Source organism: Eurosta solidaginis, chromosome 1 (assembly GCF_040869045.1).
Source record: "Eurosta solidaginis isolate ZX-2024a chromosome 1, ASM4086904v1, whole genome shotgun sequence".
In the NCBI taxonomy this organism is placed as follows: Eukaryota; Metazoa; Arthropoda; class Insecta; order Diptera; family Tephritidae; genus Eurosta; species Eurosta solidaginis.
The window spans coordinates 108,751,180-108,758,351 of NC_090319.1; positions in this window are offsets into that span (position 1 = coordinate 108,751,180).

Genomic DNA, 7,172 nt, shown 5'->3' on the forward strand with positions numbered 1-7,172 from the left:
TTATTGATAGTAGGAAGGTATTATTAGTAAGCGGAATTCTTAAGATTAGATTGGTCATCATTAAACTAGCGTTACTGTTGTAGTTTAGGATTTTCGCCTTTCTAGCGATGTTAATTTGTTAATGTGTCAGTGGTTTACAAATTATGATTAGTGGGGAAGATTAAAATAAAATTTAAAAATTTTACTTTATACTGTTATTACAAAAGGTTTCAAAACTAAAAAGGGAACAAAAAATTGGGAAAATTAAAACGGTGAAAAATTTTGGTTTTCTTTTTCATTGTTAACAATTTTTTCGTTTTTCTTCTTTTCTTTGGATTAATATTTTAATTTTATTTTTATTTTTATTTTTTTATTTGTTTTTGTTAAAAAATTTTTTGTTTTATTTTTGCTTAGCGGATTAGGCGCATAAACTTAAGTTTGTTTTTCTTTTTTTTTTTTTCTCATCTACGGATTAGGCGTAGAGAATTACATAAATATTTGCTTAGAGGATTAGGCGCATAAGCTAAAATTCTTCTTTTTTTCGTTTTCACATACGGATTAGGCGCAGAGAATTAAATAAATATTTGGTTAGCGGATTAGGCGCATAAGCTCAAATTTTTCTTTTTTCTCCTGGACCAGAGGTGTTAACATTTCTCGAACCAGCTATGGGGAGATCGCCAGAATCATATTTGGAAGTAGTGTAGCCATTTGTCAAATTCAAGGCACTACGAGCCTACTAAGGCACGATTTGTCCCACTTACAAGCCCGATCTTGTTAGATAAACTTCCTCTTGGTGCCAGATCTTTTATAATTTCTTTACATGTTTTTTGTATGTGTGTTTGTTTTATTGTGTGGGTGCAGTTTGTCCCCTTCTTTTTATATTTTTAATGTGGAGTTTATGAATTTTTTTCCCACTAAGTGTGGTGACTGAAATTTTATTGTCTTTTGAAACGATTTATTTTTTGTATAGAGGTTTTTGGTTCCCCTTTATTTGCTTATCCTTCACGTATATGACGTCATTTTCGTCATAACGCTCCGGTAGCATCCTTTTTTTATTGTGTCTTTTTATCTGAGCCATTTGCTTTTCCCTCAATAGTGCTTTAATTTGGATATTCATTTTTCTGCTCTGGTCAAGGAGTTCTTGGAAGTTGGAAGCTTGTTAACGATTAAAAAAAATGTCTGTTGGTCTTTTGTTCGTTACCGAGTGAACTGAATTATTATAGCGATCTACAGCTATGATAACAAGTTCCTTGGTCCTGAGGGCTTCATTCTCCGCCTTTAGGCATCTAAAAATTTCAAGTAACGTAGAGTGAAATTTCTCGATTTGGCCGTTCACCTCACTCCTCTGAGTTGGGGTGCAGTAAAGCTGAATTCCTAGAGATTCTACCAAGCTTTGTATAACAGGGCTAATCATCCCTCGTTCGTTATCAGTGACTAAAATTCTAGGGGTGGTGAAATAGTGCAGAAGTTTCACTATTTTTTGCCTAAGGTGCAGGGTTCCTTTGTTTCTGATGTGGAAAAGCTTTGCGAATTTAAAAAATTTATCGATGCAACTCAAAAATTTTCGCTCTGAATTTCGAATATATATAAGTGAAGGATCTCGCATGGTCGCGATGGGATTGGTGTAGCCTGTAATTCTGGCCTATGGGGGTGCCTGTCGTACTTACTGAGTTTACACGTCTCACAAGCCAGTACATATTTCCTAATTTGACTGCTCATCTTGGGAAAATAGCAACGCTCAAGAAGTTATTTCCTATTCTCCGTGGCATTACGGCGATCCCTCTTGTGCTCCTTTGTTATTGCCTCACACACACTATCTGGATTTCTTAAGTCCTCCACAAGGGTTTGCGCTATTCGTACCTTATAGTTGGTAAAATGGTCTAAATAAATTCACTGTAATAGGTATAACTGATCTTCCGGTATTTTGATACCATTGATGACATTTGGGCTCAGTTTTTCTTTCAAAATGCTAATTGGTTCGTTTTCACTAATGTTTTATATCCCTACGTAGTTGCGTGAGTGTCCAGGGTGCGGTTCTTCGTAGATTTGAAGTCTGCCCCCGAACACAATTTGGTTTCTGAAAACATTTAGTGGTACTTCCACGAAGGGGATCAGGTCTGTGTTATCCTGTTCTGCGCTATGGACTGTATCGCAATCTGATGCCATGGTTGCGTTCTGACAACCGACCTCGGATGTGGGCGGCATTGAATCCGTCAGTTGGTTTACTTGGGTTTTTAGACGAGAAAGGGCATCAGCCACGACGTTAGATTTTCCAGGTTTGTAGATGAGTTCATAATTGTACTCTTCGATCAGGGCTTTCCATCGCTTCAGCTTAGCGTTGTAGTTGCGATTACTGAGGGAGAAGGTTAGTGGTTGGTGGTCGGTGAATATACGTATTTTCTTGGCACCATACAAGTAATTTCGCAGATTGTCTAACGCCCAAACGATGGCGAGTATCTCTTTTTTGTTTGTAGCGTACCCTTCCTCTGTGGTTGTTAAGCTTCTCGATATAAACGCAATTGGCTTGTCTTTACCGTCATAGTCCTGCGACAATACCGCGCCAATAGCGTAGTCTGAGGCGTCTGTTGTTAACTTAAAGGTTTTTTAGAATTTGGGAAGTGTTAAGACTTCTGAGGTTGTCAACATTTCCTTAAGGTCATCGAATGCCCTAAGGGCGTCCCTATTTAGTGATATTGGCACTTTTTTGGACTGCGTAGCCTTAACTTTTGCGTGTTCGCCCCTTGTGAGGGTAGTGAGCGGTTTCACAATTTTGGCGTAGTCCCGAATAAATTTCCTATAGTAAGAAGTTAAACCTAAAAAACTTTTGAGCTCTTTTAGATTTGAGGGTGGCAACAGATTTTTTATCGAATTTATTTTCTTAGGACCTGGCAGGATTCCTTCTGAGGTTACAATATAACCCAGATATTCAACGCTTCTTTTTAAAAACTGTGTGTTTTTGAGGTTAACTTTGAGTCCCTCGTTTAGTTGTCTAAAAAGAATTGTTTCGATGTCCTCCAAATGGGTGACCTCGTCCTTGCTGAAGATATATATATCGTCGATGTATACAAAACAAATTCGACCTATAAATTCTTTGAGGACATCGTCTATCATTCTTTGGAAGATAGAGGGCGCATTCTTTAGCCCGAAGGGAGTCGCAGGAATTCATATTTTCCATTCATGGTGGAAAATGCCGTTTTAGGGATGTCGCACTTTTTCATTGGGATTTGATGGAATCCTGACGTTAAGTCCAGTGTGGTGAAATATTTCGCTTCGCCAAGGCTGACAATAGTCCCGTTGATGTCCGGGATGGGATATGTATCGGGAATCGTTACGGCGTTTAACCTTTTAAAATCAATGACCATCCGGTATTTCTTTTCTTCATCCGAGCCGGATTTCTTTGGGACATTCCATAGGGGGGAGTTATAGGGACTCTTTGACGGACGGATGATGCCTTGTGAAAGCAGTTCCTGAATTTGTCTTTCGACCTCTCCACGCATATTGACGGGGTAGGGATAGCTTTTGGTGTAAATTGGGTTTTCGGTTACTGTTTTTATCTCAGGCTGGAGGTTGGTTTGAATTTCCGTGGATTGATCGACTGGACCGAATAAAGTTTCGTAATTTTCGTATCCCATATAGCTTGCTTTTCATACGTTCGGTGACATAGTTGTCAAGGGGGATGTCTATATTAATGGAGTTAACCTGTTGCGCAGTTTTTCGCTTAAGAGGCAGAAGGATGTCTGGTTTAAGGGTGAGGGTATGGTTTAATTTCTGAGAGAGTATCATCCGCTATTATCCCGTCAAATGATTCTAGACCGGGAAGGACAAAGAATGTAGTCGGCAGATCCCTACCAACAAACTGAAAAAAGTTTCCGCAAACTTTCTTGTCGATTTTGATTCTTTCCCCCGCCGAGATTACGTTGAATGGTTTTTCCATTGGGGTAGTGTTTAAAGCTACGCGCTCGCTAATGTAGTTTTTGTTTGCGCTGGTGTCAACTAAGAACTCTAATATACCTTGACCCTGAGTGACGTACTCTAAATATGGTATGCCGGACACGAGGCTCCCATTGTAAAATTTAGTTGGTAAACTGTTGAATCCTTTTGTTCACTGGAGGCATCTTCTCCCTCCTCTTCGTCTACGGCCACTAGATGAAACAATTTTTGTTTGTTGTTTGTTTCGTTGTTTGAAAATGTTGTTGGAAACTGACTTTTCCTTGGCCCGTCGTACCTAGAGAACCTGGAATTTCCTGTCTGGCGGGTTTGAGAGGATGCACCGGCATCCACTCTTAAAGCCGTGGGGGGTCACTGTTGTTGCGCCAGCTTTTCGCAGATTGGTGGCTATTCCTGGTTGGCCCTGACCTAGCGTATGGGGAGTTGAATCCCCTCTGATTTTGATGTAGGTCTGCAAAGCTCCCATTGGAGTGGGTTGCATTATTGTACCTTGAATGGTTCGGGGCTGGATTCTGCGATGTGCCAGAATAGTTTGTGCTGCCGCGAGGAAAATATCGCTGTGATGGAGTTTGGTACGAATCGCCGAACACTCGGCCACTTCTGTTTAATGCCTGTGGGGGGCGATAAATGACGTTTCGCTGATCCACGTTCATGAACGTGAGGCATGACGAATATGCCTCAGGTAAGGATTTTGGCTTCTGCATAAGAAGCAAGGTCGGCAAGTCGCCGTTTAGCCCCCTGATGAAGATATACAAGGCTCTTCGTCTATGTGCCTCGGCCAATGCCTTCACCGTCTCTGTGTGCACATATTTATCAGTGCTTATCGTATTTATCATGAGTGACAATTGCTTGTTTACTTGGACATAGAATTCGGACAACATTTGTCGCCCCTGGGTCATGAGGGTAAGTTGCTGATCAAGGGTTTCGATATCCCTAACGTCCGCATAATGCAAGCAGAGAATCTCCTTGATTTTCTTCCAATCCGAATTTAGGATATTGTGAGACACCAAGGCGGAATCTGCCGCTCCCCTAATCTTGCATCTTATGTGCCTTTAAATTGCCCTATATATTTGCTTTTGCCGAACGGGCTTATAATCACTTAAGACTTGTTCTACACTATGGATCCAGGAGGTATAGTGCTCCCGAGATCCATCAAACACTTGAAGTTCTTTCACGCAATCTGGTAACCTCGCTTTTTCTTTGAGATCCTCCTCCGTCTGAGGACTCACAAAAGGCTCTTCTACTGGTGTTGCCTCGCTATCGATAGATTGCCGACGAACCTCTTCTACCCTACTTTCTAGTCTCTCTAGGGTTTGGCTAAGTCCTTTTATGGACTCGTCAGCGTTTGTCGATTCTACGCTTTTGAGGTCCTCGAATTTCCTCAGCTGAGCGAGGATGGCGTTCACGGCGCCATTCATTTCAGTCAGCGACTTCGTCATTTCGTCGGCGTTCATGATTAGGTATGCTGAAAAGATAAGAACTGTAAGAAAATATACGTGTGACCTACACAATCCAATGTCTCATTTGAGGATTCTTTTCGCGTTTAGATTGGCATAAATATATTCTGTGATAAGCGTGAAAGTGATCCCATTTGACATTTTTATGGAAATCACACAGCTGGATAAATTAATGAAAAACATATTGGTTCCAGGAAGTATTCGTTATGCAGAACAACATGGTAGATTTTTCACCGTTGACGAGTTGGAGGTGAAGGCATTTTTGGGTATGAACTACGTGATGAGCTACCACGTATTACCCACTATGAGAAGCTTCTGTTCGACTGATGAACTTATGGGCGTTCCTTTTGTAGCCAATGTCATGCCACGAGTAAGGTTTGAACACATACGTGAAAATTTACATTTCTGTAATAACGATGATCAGTTACAAGTTACTGATAGAGCTTATAAAATAAGATCTGTAACGGAGCGTTTTAATGAATGTTTTCAAAAGACAATGAATAATTCAAAGCAACAATCAATAGACGAGCATATGATAAAGTTTAAAGGCCACAACGTTATGAAACAGTACCTAAAAAACAAACCCATAAAATGGGGATTCAAAATGTGGTGCAGAGCTGAATCAACCACAGGATATCTGTTTGAATTTGATTTATATACGTGCAAAAAAACAATACCGAAGTTGGTTTATGTGAATTAGTTAATTTGCATCTGACCCAACAGTTAAATGTTCTTGGCTGTTAAGTATTTTTTGATATCTTTTTCAATTCGCCTCTTTTGCGATATAAACTAAGAATTAATAATACTAAAGCGTGTGGAACTGTAAGAATAAACAGAAAAAATGTGCCAAAAACATTTCCGTTGGACAAACATATGTCCAGGGGGGAAATCCATTGGGAAAGTTTTCAGGGCATATCGTTTATCAAATGGATGGACACAAAATCCGTTCATGTATTGTCCAATTTCATTTCACCCATCGAAACAGATTTCGTAAAGAGGCGAAAGGTTGGGTCGGCCGAAGAAGTAAATATTACGTGCCCAGAGATGATAGTTAAATATAATAAATATATGGGTAGCGTTGACCTAATGGACCAGCGAAAAGTCTGCTATGAAGTTGATCGCCAAGCAAAGATAAAGTACGACTTACGCCTTTTTTTCGATATAATGGATATTGCTATGAACAACTCATATTTGGTGTATAAAAAGTTACATCAGAAGAAACTTGTAGAGGGACCGGTTTTGAGCAGTCTAGAATTTCGTCAAAATATTGCTCGAAGTCTTATAAATGAATTTTCATGTAGGCAAAGAGCCGTGCCGTTCGTAGTGAATAAAAAGAAGAGTCAAGTCGGTGTGAAGCGAAGTTTACCAATGCAAAAAGTAAATAATATGAAGAGGTCTGTAAATTGCGCTAAGAAGCGGATTGAAAATAGGACGCATAAAATATATGTAATGTGCAACGTTCACCTCTGCTATATTAGCAAAAGAAACTGCTTTGCAGATTTTCATAAATGATTTATTTTCCAAAATCTATATATTTTCCCAACAAATTTTTAAAGTTTGCATTATTAGAAAACAAATGTTTCCTGCTATTGCGAAATTCCAATTGAGGTCCATAGGGAAATATTTTTCCCATGAAATTACAAAAAAAATGTGAAATTAATTTAAAAGTCGAATAGTTTTTTATGTATTCTGCTTTCAAATCAACTAAATAAAACAGTCGTACAACAAAATTTACTTGTAGTTTTCTTACGGTCCTGAAATAGTTAAATAACTTCTTAGCCTAACTCA